The sequence below is a fragment of the Staurois parvus genome, unplaced genomic scaffold (genome assembly GCF_062004578.1).
Source record: "Staurois parvus isolate SC_StPar_1 unplaced genomic scaffold, SC_StPar_1.0 ptg000018l, whole genome shotgun sequence".
NCBI lineage: Eukaryota > Metazoa > Chordata > Amphibia > Anura > Ranidae > Staurois > Staurois parvus.
The window spans coordinates 3368519-3380888 of NW_028317814.1; the positions used below are offsets into that span (position 1 = coordinate 3368519).

At 47.8% G+C, this 12370-nt stretch overlaps 1 protein-coding gene across 1 annotated transcript in view; it reads right to left on the reverse strand.

Annotated features, from left to right (window-relative positions):
* UBE2I (ubiquitin conjugating enzyme E2 I) overlaps positions 1-12370 on the reverse strand; it is a 42737-nt gene that overhangs the window by 10910 nt on the left and 19457 nt on the right. The gene's annotated exons all lie outside the window — the stretch shown is intronic.

The window sequence follows — 12370 nt, forward strand, 5'->3', positions numbered from 1 at the left end:
CTGCGTACAAAAACTATACAGACAAACAATTTGACAGAAAGCTTGGTCGATATGCATTTCTGCATTGCCATTTATAAATGGCATTGCAAAAATAAGACAGAGGTGACCACAGTGCCCCTTAATGGATGTGATCTGAGCGGTCTTTGGACAAGCCAGATCAGTGTATAGAGCCCATCTGAGTGGCTCTGTACCTTGTCATCTGTGCGGTGACCAATCACAAATAAACACTTGCTATCATCAAGGAAAATCTGTGAATGAAGGAGCAGCAGCAGATTAATGGCAATGGGTTAGGATTGTGTTTTTCTTTTTACCCTCTCACCCCAATGGATCCAACTGCCATGCTGTCTGTATGTGAGCTGTATAGTAACTCCTTCACCTCACGTATCCTTTACACCAGGCATGTCCAAAGTCCGGCCCGCGGGCCATTTACGGCCCGGGGGTCGGTTTAATACGGCCCTCCAACAGCCCTCCCTGCTCTGTGTAATGTGGCCCTCCCTTCTATGGCAGACAGTCTTCTGCTTGAGAGCAGAGGGCAGTGCGCATGCCTGACTGCGGCGTGTTCTCCCTGGTCTGTGTAAATGTGGCTGTCGCACGGCCCTCCCTTCTGTGGCAGACAGTCTTCTGCTTGAGAGCAGTGCGCATGCGTGACTGCGCCACGCTGGGAGCGACAGAGGCCGGTGACGTCAGGGCCGGGCTTCCAGCGTGAAGTGTGTTTCTCTTCCCCTCCCGGCTGCCGAGCAGAGACTTCAGCTCCAGCTACCTTTTTCACCCTTCATATTAGTGCAGGTAAGTTTTTTTTAAATTTATTTTCAATACATTGTGAAAACTCAGCTGTCAGTTGATCTTAATGTTATGAAATGAAAAGTATGTCGCTTGCAATTAACTTGGCATAAAATAATGTATTTGCATTTAATTGTAATGGTTCAAAGAATGTTCGGAAAAATGTTCGGCCCTCCACCAGGTTCACTTCATCCAATCTGGCCCTCTTTGAAAAAAGTTTGCACACCCCTGCTTTACACCAACCCTTTTCACCTCCATTCTCCAACTGTATGTGACCTGTATAATATGCCTACCTCCTCTCTTTGCAGATAGACTTCTACATTAATGTACCATTCCCAAACTGTTTTTACCAGCATATTTATGTCCAAAAAAGTTGTAGTGAAAAAAACCATGAAGGATAAATAAAAATAAAAAAAAAATTTAATTTGGGTACAGTGTTGTGATCAGGGTGGATAAAAATCAGTGATAAAAAAAAAACAAAACAGATTTTATTTAAAATCGGATTTTATTTAAAATCGGATTTTTTTTTTTAAATAAAATGCTTTTTGAGGAAAATATATTACCATCCAAAGGTTATTCCATCATGAAATAAAGATTCGTTTTTTAATTATGTAGAATAAGGCTGTATATGTTTAATTGTTTAGGTAAATAAATTCCATGAATCCATTCACAATGGCAATGTCATGCTCTTCCAGATGTTTTTGTAAGATTATTGGGCAGTTTCTCCGCCTACAAGATATTATCACAGATGCTTGGTTTACTTTTGCAGTTCTCAAAACTGAATTTGACTCAGCGGAGATCACATGCCTCTTCTTCACAGCAAAAATGTTATAACATGAACAGAGTTAAGAAAAAGACCTTCATCCTAACTTCTACAAACCTATGAATACAGAATCAACCCCTTCAGTGCTAAATTTCAAGAAGTTCAGTGAATAGAATAGAAACAATATTTTCCTGATTGTTTGGAGTGGAATAGATCTGCACAAGAAGAAAGTGAAACTAAGTGTGAGGAGGAAGGGGCCGACAGTCCAAGTCTCTTAAAATATATATATTTTGTTTAGCCAAATGAGTTAACAAACATGGATGTTTGTTTAAGCAAATAACATATGCTGGAATGTTATTGTTTCAGTTGAATAAATCTATTTAAATTGTTATTATTAAGGTAATGATTATTTTTCTCCTTCCTAAGTACAACAGAAAAGTTGTCCAAATATGAATGATTAACCTATTAAACTGGGGATAAAAAAAAACTAATATGAAAAGTTGTTATTCTAAAAATCTTCATCTACTTGCATATTAAAGTTATACCAGCAAGAATTAGTCTTAATGTAGAAAACTAGGATTTAAATCAAGCCTTACTGACCAGTGATTTAAATCGTGATTTAAATCAAATCCACCCTGGTTGTGATCAACTGTCAAAGAATCACAGCACATTGGTATTCGGGTGAGACCAACAACAATGCATGCCGTTATATGCACACCATTACCAAACTTAGGAACACAGCCTTTTAAACCAACCAATCTACATAACAAAAAACAACAAATTTATCATGTTTTGGTTACCCATAAAAAGAAACTAAAAAAGGGGTCACTAAAGTCAATTTTGTTTTTAAATTAAAAACAAACATGTTATACTCACCTGCTCTGTGCAGCGGTATTGCACAGAGTGGTCCCGATCTTTCTCTTCTCAGGTCCCCCACCGACAATCCTGGCTCCCCTTTTTGTGTGCCCATAATAAGTAATTTGCTATGGGGACAAACGCTGCATGCTCGCTCACGAACTGTGAATCTATGGAGACACACAGAGGGACTTGGCACCCCCTCACTTGATTTACAGAAGTAAGAGCCAATGGCTCCTGCTGCTATTTGAGCCCCTGTGTGAAGTGGAAGTGAGGGGAGAAGAGCTGCAGCTGTGCACAGTGCTGATCTCCTCTCTTCCTCTTCACACAAGTAAGGGGACGCACAGGGAACTTAAACACCTTTTTTTACCTTAATGCAAGCAATGATTTAAGGTAAAAAAAAAAAAAAAAAAAACTCAAAGGGACAGTTCTGATGCAGGATTGTGTTGATTCTTTTAGGGTGCATTCACACTTGCAAATTCACTCTGCATAGGATTACCTGCAAGGTTCATGGCGAGGGTTCTTAAGTTCAGCAGTGAGTAGGCAGCCACTTTGAAAGCAATGGAGGCTGCTGGTTATCAGAGCTAATCACACCCACTCACATATAATTGATAATGCGAGTGACCAGCTCTGGATGTAGACTGCCTGCGTCAAGGGTCGATCACTCGCATTTAATCATTGCTTGGGAGATTATGTGCGCGCTCGAGCAATTAGCTGCGAGAGCTGTCGGCCTCCCATAGCTTTCAGTGGGGCTAAATATGAATTGTTACATGAATATTATGCATTTTAATATGTAGATGGAGACCATGGCATGATTTCAGTTTTTTGTCTGATGCTAAAACAGTCAGGGTGTGGTACCCCAAGTATACACCAATGGTAACAGATCCTGAAACTGCTAGATAGCGGAAAGGCAATAAGCATTCAAATGTTGATAGAAGTTTCAGAAGAAACAAATTTAAAAAAAAAAAAAAAATTAAAAATTGCTGCTCTGGATGAGAACAGGTCCATCACCTAAGGACACTAGAGAATTGGAGCCTCGAAGAACGGGCAGGGTTATATGCCCCTCCACACCAAAGAGCCCATCAGGGCCCCCCCATCAGGGACCCCATAGTCCAACCTCACATTAGTATACCTTCGGATCACCCCTTTACATTAGTGGCCTGCCCCTACCTTGCTTACAGTGTGGCTGTAGTCATATGTAGCAGCAGGGTGGGAGGCAGAGCAGGTATGGACAGAGGAAGTGCCATCCTCCAGCTGGGTCAAGCAAATTATCAGCTACTAGGATGCCTGTGGTCCTAGCAACTGACCTAAGACAGCACAGCAGGAGAAACTTATCCCAGCTGATGGTCAGATGCAATCCTCTTGTGGCCATATTTTTCCCATGGGCTACAGTTTGAAGACCCCTGGTCTAGAGCCTGCAAAGTCCTCTAGTGTAAAATAAAGTACTTTTATGTGCCCAAGGAACTGCAGGTGCCATGTACAGTTGCGTATACAAGTGGATGGCTGAAAGCAGCTCTACTCTCGCAAAATGTCAACTTCTGAGACAGAACCTTGCAGTGACTCCAATCCTTTTTACTTCTGAGAAAGCTCATAACCCGTTATAGGTTCAGTATGTCTGGGATAGTCAAAGGGTTAAAGAGCTACTCCAGGAAACAGGTCAAAATGTTTGAGCTGCTTATGCAAATAGCAAACTTTACCAGTCTTACTTTACTTTGTGTATCGGTAATCCACTGCTACCAGATTTCATGGACCATCTAGCTGGTTTAATAGGAAGAACAGAAGATTAGACTTCCTTGAGCCTGTGCTGTGTAACTTCCATTTCCTGGATCAGTCCTATTCCTAGAAACGACCTCTCCTGCGCTCTATGACCCAGAATAAGGGTGGATGGATGGAAACAGAACTTGAAAAATTCGACCACCAATGCATACAGGGTTGTGCAGCTCTAAAACAAGGCTGGGGAAACCCGACCAGTACTGCAAAGTGAAACAAAAAAGAAAGTGCACCAACCTTGCGCATTACCTCAGTAAACCATAATTTTATTAAATTCAGAATGATACTCACAAACAACGAAGTAAATCAAGCATGCAAGTCCTCAAAAGGAACTTTAGAAATGTGAAGCCTGTACGAGTCACATCGTAGGGGTAGACACTCAGTACAGCTGATGCGTTTCGAAGGGCATCTGATGAGGAAGGGATGCCCTTCAAAACGCAGCCGCCGTACTCTGAGTGTCTACCTCTACGATGTGACTCGCACAGGCTTCACATTTCTAAAGTTCCTTTTGCGGACTTGCATGCTTGATTTACTTCGTTGTTTGTATCACTCTGAATTTAATAAAATGATGGTTTACTGAGGTAATGCGCAAGGTTGGTGCACTTTCTTTTTTGTTTCACTTTGCAGTACTGGTCGGGTTTCCCCAGCCTTATTTTAGAGCTGCACAACCCTGTATGCAATAAAATTATGGTTTACTGAGGTAATGCGCAAGGTCAGTCCTATTCCTAACCAGCCATGTTTTTATTGTATTGAATACAAGAGGCAGCAAGGAAGTCCCATCATCAGAAGTACATTTCAAAAACTGACAAGAGACGCTGGAATAGAGCGCTTTACTACACTGCACGGATGAAGAAATAAAGTGCAGAGCAGGGCGTTGCCGTCATTCATCTCAATGCTTTATTTTCAGTTTTAGAATTAACCCCAAGCACTAACATGTCAATTATTCTAACACCACCTTCACCTCCAAGAAAGATTAGGGAGGTTGACTGCAGCAGCCACACCTAGGCAGCACTTTTATGCTGAACAAATGTGAACAGGTTGTGCAGATACATTGGTGTGCACGGCTTGTTTGCTTCATAAACTCCAGATCTGCTTCCAGATCCAATTATGACTCATCTGATGATTTCTATTTTACTATCAAGCCTGAAGCAGCTATCACCCAAAACAGAATCGAAAGCTTGCATATGCGAATCCTCTTGGGGAGGGAATAAATATGTAGAAGCAGAATATTTTAAAGCACATATATGAACACAGACCTCCTGTGTAATTCTAAAACCAGTAACCTGTATAGGATGTTAAAGCATCGCCTATGGAGATTTTTTGGTGCCATAAAACGGGCATACGCAATTTTAAAGCATGACATGTTAGGCATCCATTCACTCGGTGCAACGTCTTTTATAGTTTAACAAAAAAGTAGGTCACACACACTCTTGTTGTGTGCAATAAAAATCATTAAAAGGGTGTGTTTTTCCCCAAAAAATTGTGTTTGAAAAAATGCTGCGCAAATATCATGTGACATAAGAAATTGCAATACCCACCACTTTATGCTCTAGGGCCTCTGCAAAACATGTTTGGGGACTCCAAGGGAAAAAAAAAAAAACACTTCACCAGATTTTCACACATAGGAGAGAAAAAAAAAAAAAAAAGCGTCAGAAGTGGCCAGGTAGGGAACTAGTAAAAGTGAACTAATGCCTTGTCTATGCCAAACCTACCACAGCTGATCTTGCCCATTCTGACTACCTGCCCGTGTCTAAGCAGGCCTGCCCCTTCCTACCTCTGCACATTCCTATCGGTCAGCGAGTTTGCACATTCCTATTGGTCAGTGATAGGCCAAAACAATGTGTGGAAAGTCACAGTAAGCTCCAATTCTAAAAAAAGTGTAGCGCAACAAATAAAATACAAAGATACAAAATAGCAATTAACTCCTCCCAATAGTGCTAGACCATATTACTATGGAGCAGCACAATGGCTAAATGGTTAGCACTTCCGTCTGGCAGTACTAGGGTCATTGGTTCAAATCCCAACCCCGGCACCACCTGCCTGGAGTTTGCATGTTCTCCCTGTGCCTGCGTGTGTTTCCTCCGGATACTCAGATTTCCTCCCACACTCCAAAGACATGCTGGTAGGTTAATTGGATCCTGTATAAATTGTCCCTAGTATGTGTATGTAGGAATGTGAGTTAGGGACCTTAGATTGCACGCCCCTTGAGGGTTAGGGACTGATGTGAATGTACAATATGTGTAAAGCGCTGCGTAAATTGACGGCGCTATACAAGTACTTGAAATAAATAAAAATTACTAGGGGTGGTACCTAGAGGTCAGCACACCCAGAAGGATCAGTCCCCATCTTTTTCATATCTTACTCTGGATGTCCAGACTTAAAGTTACAGCTGTCATTTGAATGATTGTATCTAGTGCACCAGATCGGAGAGTAACATATATGGAAGTGGACTGTTTTGGACACAGAGACTGATCACTGTTATTCACTATGAGAGTGTGTATTGTATATGTTATACGACTATTGGGAGGAGTCTATTACCATTTTGTATCTTTGTATTTTATTTGTTACGCTACACTTTTTTGGTATAGCATTTTGGTGTGGGAACACATTGCAGGGAGCAGTGACAATTAATATTTCCCGAGTCATCTTCTAGGACAGCTCACTTGAGAGATAGGGCTCCTCCCAGGAAACACCCGCTCCACCTTTTTTTCCCTTTATAGGCGTCCTCTCTCCCATTGGCCCCCAGTTTTAGTGTTTCCTCCGGCCAGGAAGGAGCTACGCCCGTTTTTTATTTTTGTCTGGGCTCTCTGGCGGTGTACAGAGGGTCCCTGGCTGAGGCCCCCCCTTCCTCCAAGCGAGGCAGGGGCCTTGTGAGGGGGGGGACCTTTCAGCCAGTTTCACTCTGGAATGCCCATTGTAGGGTGGGGGCGTCGGCCCCAGATGGTCCCAGCGGGGCTCTCCAGGGGGGTAGAGCCCGCTCCGCCGACCAAGGCATTGGTGCCTTTCCCTGCGGGGTTTCAGGTAAGTCTTACCTGCTCCTAGAATGGCCAGGAGGCTCGGCTGCGGAAGGTCTGGACGCTGCGATCGCGTCACTTCCGGGCGCCGGGTGTCGTCACTTCCGGCGCAGGAGCAGGGAACGGCCGCCGCCATCTTGGAAATGGGCGGCGGACCGTGGAAGGAACCCGTGCCACGGCCGCTTCTCCACCGGCGGCCGTGAGAGGGGGGGTCGGCGAGGGGGGATCGAAGGGGGGGGGGGGGCAGAGCCCACCAGCCCCTGAAAAACCGCCGCACCGAGGCAGAGTCTGCGGCAGCATGGAGGCAGATCTGTCAGGAGCGGGGGAGGCCTGCAGTAAGGTAAGGGCCTTTGTTTGGCAACTCTCTTTTGTTTTTACCCCCCCCCCTCCCGGGATGATTGGGTACCCCCCACGCACACACAGCCCCCCTCTCCCCCCCCCCCAGGCCCACGGCTGGAGCTTTCACAGTGGCACGGGGGGGGAGGCGTTGCTGTTACAAACGCATGAACGCGTGTATCTCCTTGTCCCCAGATGGGCCCACAGGAGGAGGATAGAGGGGAGAAAGAAGCTCCTTGTGAGCAGAAAAAGAAGTGTGCCACTTGTAGGAAGAAACTGGCGAGCTCCTGGAGGAAGCAGCTCTGCCAGGGGTGCATAGACAAGCTCATCAAGAAGGAGTCTGGATCTCTTTTTAAAGACTTCCTACAGAATATGACACAAGAGATGTCCAAGACATTTCAAAGCTTCAGGGAACAGAAGCCGGGACCGGCCCAGGATGAGCCCCAACCGGGCACTTTTGGCACCCAAGGGGGGAAAAAGAGGAAGCTGGACAAGGTAGCGTCGGTAAGGGACTGGGAAGAGGCCGAACAGTCGGACACCTCAGACTCGGAGGAGGGTGAGATTGAGGCTCAGGGCCCAAAGGCAGACAGGTTCCTTTTTCAGGTGGAAGACACGGAGGACCTGTTAAAGGTGATCTATGAGACCCTGGATCTGGAGGAGGAACAGCAGGACCTCTCTCTCCACGACCAACTGTACGCAGGGCTACAGGCAAAAAGCAGCCGTACATTCCCAGTACACCCTGCCCTATGGTCCACGATCAGGAGAGAATGGGAAGAGCCAGAGAAGAAGGCTTTCCTTCCCAAGAACCTCAAGAGACGTTTCCCCTTTAAGGAGGAAGATGCCTCGGTTTGGGAGACTTGCCCAAAGCCAGACGCCCCTCTCTCGAGGATCTCGAAGGACACGGACCTGTCCTTTGAAGACGGTGGGTCCCTAAAAGACCCGATGGATCGGAAAGCGGATGCCTTCCTGAAGAGGGCATGGGAAGCGTCCGCAGTGAATTTTAAACCTGCAGTGGCAACGACCTGTGTGTCCAGAACCCTGGATGTGTGGTTGGGGCAGCTCCGTTCGCATCTGGAACAAGGCACCCCGGGGGAAGAGATTCTGAAGTCCCTTCCGGTGCTGGAGAAAGCGGTAGCCTTCATCGCGGACGCATCAGCAGAGACCATCAGACTCTCTGCTAGATCTACAGCGCTCATAAACACGGCAAGGAGGGCTATCTGGCTGAAATCTTGGCAGGGGGATCTGGCCTCCAAGTCTAAGCTCTGTGGCCTGCCGTTTGAAGGAAAACTCCTTTTCGGCCCGGAGCTGAATTCAGTCCTGGAAAGGTCGGCCGACAGGAAAAAGAGCTTCCCGGTCCCCAGCAGGCAGGTTGGACGGAAGGGGTTTCGCCCATCCAGGCGATACGCGTCGAGGGAAGCTAGGTTCCAAACCCAGCGCCCAGGCTGGGGCGCGAGAAGAGGCAGGAACGAGCCGAGAGGCAGGGGAGGTTTCCTTTTCAACCCCAGCCAGAATAGACCCAAAACCCAGCCGAAGTGACTGGAGAGGCCAGGTGGGAGCGAGGCTGGGGCGCTTCCACGCACAATGGCTAAGGATAACCCAGAACACCTACATTCTGGAGGCCATCCACAGGGGGTACAGAATAGAGTTCACAAGGGCCCCCCCTCAGATTCTTTGCAACACCCCTGCCAAAGGACAGGGCCATGGCGGATGCGCTGGTGGACCTCCTACAAGATATGCTCAGTCAGAACGTGATCTGCCAGTTGAGAGAAGAGGAAAGGGGAAGTGGATTCTTCTCCCATTTCTTTCTAAGGAAAAAAACGTCAGGTACTTACAGGATGATATTGAATCTGCGGAAAGGTGAACGAGTTCGTAAGGCCCAGCAAATTCCGTATGGAATCCATATACACGGTGAAGGAACTCCTTTCACCTGGGGTGTTCATGGCCTCGATAGATCTGCAAGACGCATACCTGCATGTCCCGATAAGAGAAGATTCCAGGAGATTCCTGAGGTTTGCGCTGGAAGGAGAAAAGGGTCCGGTGCTATTTCAGTTCAACACACTCCCCTTCGGCCTGTCGTCGGCCCCGAGGATATTCACCAAGATTTTAGCGGAGCCTTTAAGAGTTTTGAGACTGGAAGGGATAAACATCATCCCCTATTTGGACGACCTGCTTTTATTTGCGGACACAGAAGGAGGCCTGAGATCGCACATCGAACGTACGATATCTTTTCTGGAAAGTTTGGGGTGGCTTATCAACAAGGAGAAGTCACAGCTAACCCCCTCCAAGAGGATTACGTACTTGGGGTACGTCCTGGACTCCGCACAGGCCCGATCGTACCTAACATCAGAAAAAGCCCTCAACCTGCGGCAGGACACAAGGGCCCTCCGGAGGATGTCGACCTGCACGGTCAGGACCGCGATGAGAATAATCGGGCGGATGACAGCGGCAATACCAGGGGTGCAATGGGCGCAACTTCACTCCAGGGTTCTGCAAAATCACACCCTTTCCCACTGGGATGGCAGCCGAGCAGGTCTGAGTTCCAGGATCCGCATCACGCACGAAGTAAAGGAATCGCTAAGGTGGTGGGGAAGCATCCTCACCTTGGAACGAGGAAGAAGTTGGTGGCTGGCCAGCCCAGTGCGGATCACCATGGATGCAAGCATGACTGGTTGGGGCGCCCATATGGAAGACGGCCTGGCCCAGGGCACGTGGGGTGCAGTAGACTCCAGCAGGTCGTCAAATTACAGGGAGCTGTTGGCAGTTTTCAAGGCACTTACGACCTTTCAGGAAAAGATAAGGGGGAGAGGTGTCCAGATTCTCTCCGACAATACCACTGCAGTGGCGTATTTGAACAGGCAGGGAGGCACAAGGTCCCCAAGGCTGATGGAGTTGGCCGGATCCCTCCTGAGCTGGGCGGAGGAAAACCTGGAGTTCATCACGGCAGTACATCTGAAAGGGGACCTGAACCAGTTGGCGGATCAGCTGAGCCGAAGAGAGGTCATCCAGACAGAATGGTGCCTCAGCCAGTCAGCGTTCGATCAGATTTGCGCCAGGTGGGGCTCCCCCTCTATCGATCTATTTGCCAACGGCCAGAACACAAAGCGGGAAAGGTACTTCTGCCTGCAGAAGGACCCCAAAAGCGAGGGGATAGATGCGCTAGCCCAGCAGTGGGAAGGAGACCTCCTTTATGCCTTCCCTCCATTCAGACTACTGCCGAAGGTGATACAGAAGATCCAGTTGTCTCAAGCCAAAGTTATTCTGATCGCGCCATTCTGGCCCAAGAGATCTTGGTTCTCCCGGTTGAAGGAGCTCAGTTTAGCAGACCCTTGGATGATGCCACCCACACGCGATTTACTCACCCAGGGGAGGGTGATGCATCTTCATCCAGAAAGGCTGTCCTTAGCGGCGTGGCTTCTGAGCGGGACAGGCTAGCAGAAAAGGGGCTCTCGGCAAGAGTGGTCGCCACCCTCTTGGATGGCCGGAAGAGGTCGACGAACGCCTTGTACGACAAGGTCTGGAAGAAGTTTTCCGCCTGGAAGGTCAGAAACGAAGCACCGGGCACGCCCATTTTGCATACAGTTCTTGAATTCCTTCAAGCCGGGGCGGATAAGAATCTGGCCGCCAATACCCTCAAAGTACAGGTAGCGGCTCTGTCGAACTTTCTCGAGCTGAGGTTGGCGGCAGACCCATTAGTAATCAGATTCCTGAAGGCTATCTCCAGGCGCCGTGCCCCGTCCTTGCCAAAACTTCCAACATGGGACCTGGGCACAGTCCTGAAGAGCTTTCAGCGGGGGCCTTTCGAACCGCTGGATGAGTGTTCGCTCAGATCTTTGACTCTTAAAACCATCCTCCTCACGGCACTAGTTTCTGCCCGCAGGGTCAGCGAGTTGCATGCCCTTTCAGTGATCGAGCCATACTGCACCATCTTATTGGATAGAATCATCCTCCGCACGGACGCGGCCTTCCTACCTAAGGTCGCGTCACACTTCCATAGATCTCAGGAAATAGTAATACCTTCCCTGGAGGCCGATCCGGGCAGCGCGGAGGACTATAGCAGGTTAGACGTTAGACGGTGTTTGATCACGTACATCGAACGCACAAAGACATGGAGACACTCGTCCCGGCTTTTCATCCTATTCCAGGGGCCAAGGAAGGGGGACGGTGCCTCCAAGGGCACCATCGCCAGATGGATCAGGGAGGCAGTTTCGGAAGGTTACAAGTCGGCAGGCCTGTCACCACCGCTCGGCCTAAAAGCCCACTCCACGAGGGCCACTGCGGCCTCCAGGGCGGAAAAAGGGGGGGCCTCCCCCGGACAGATCTGCAGAGCCGCAACGTGGTCCAGTTTCGCTACCTTCACTAAGCATTACAGGCTGGATCTGATCGGCAGCAAGGACCAGGCATTTGGCAGGAAGGTCCTACAAGCAGGGTGCCCGCCCTAATGTACGTATTTCTATTCTACTCCTCTCAAGTGAGCTGTCCTAGAAGATGACTCGGGAAAACGCAGTTATTTACCTGTTAACTGTATTTCCAGGAATCTTCTAGGACAGCGTAACTCCCCCCCCCCGATTACTGTTTGATCACACAATTATGTGCAGGTATGTTGCGAACCTATGGGGGATGTCTTTATTACCGGTTTTCTTCTTTGTTTTCTCCTAGGCCTTCGGTCATATTCTTATACTGGGGGCCAATGGGAGAGAGGACGCCTATAAAGGGAAAAAAAGGTGGAGCGGGTGTTTCCTGGGAGGAGCCCTATCTCTCAAGTGAGCTGTCCTAGAAGATTCCTGGAAATACAGTTAACAGGTAAATAACTGCGTTTTTTACTTTATTTCATAGACACAGTTTATAGTATTTG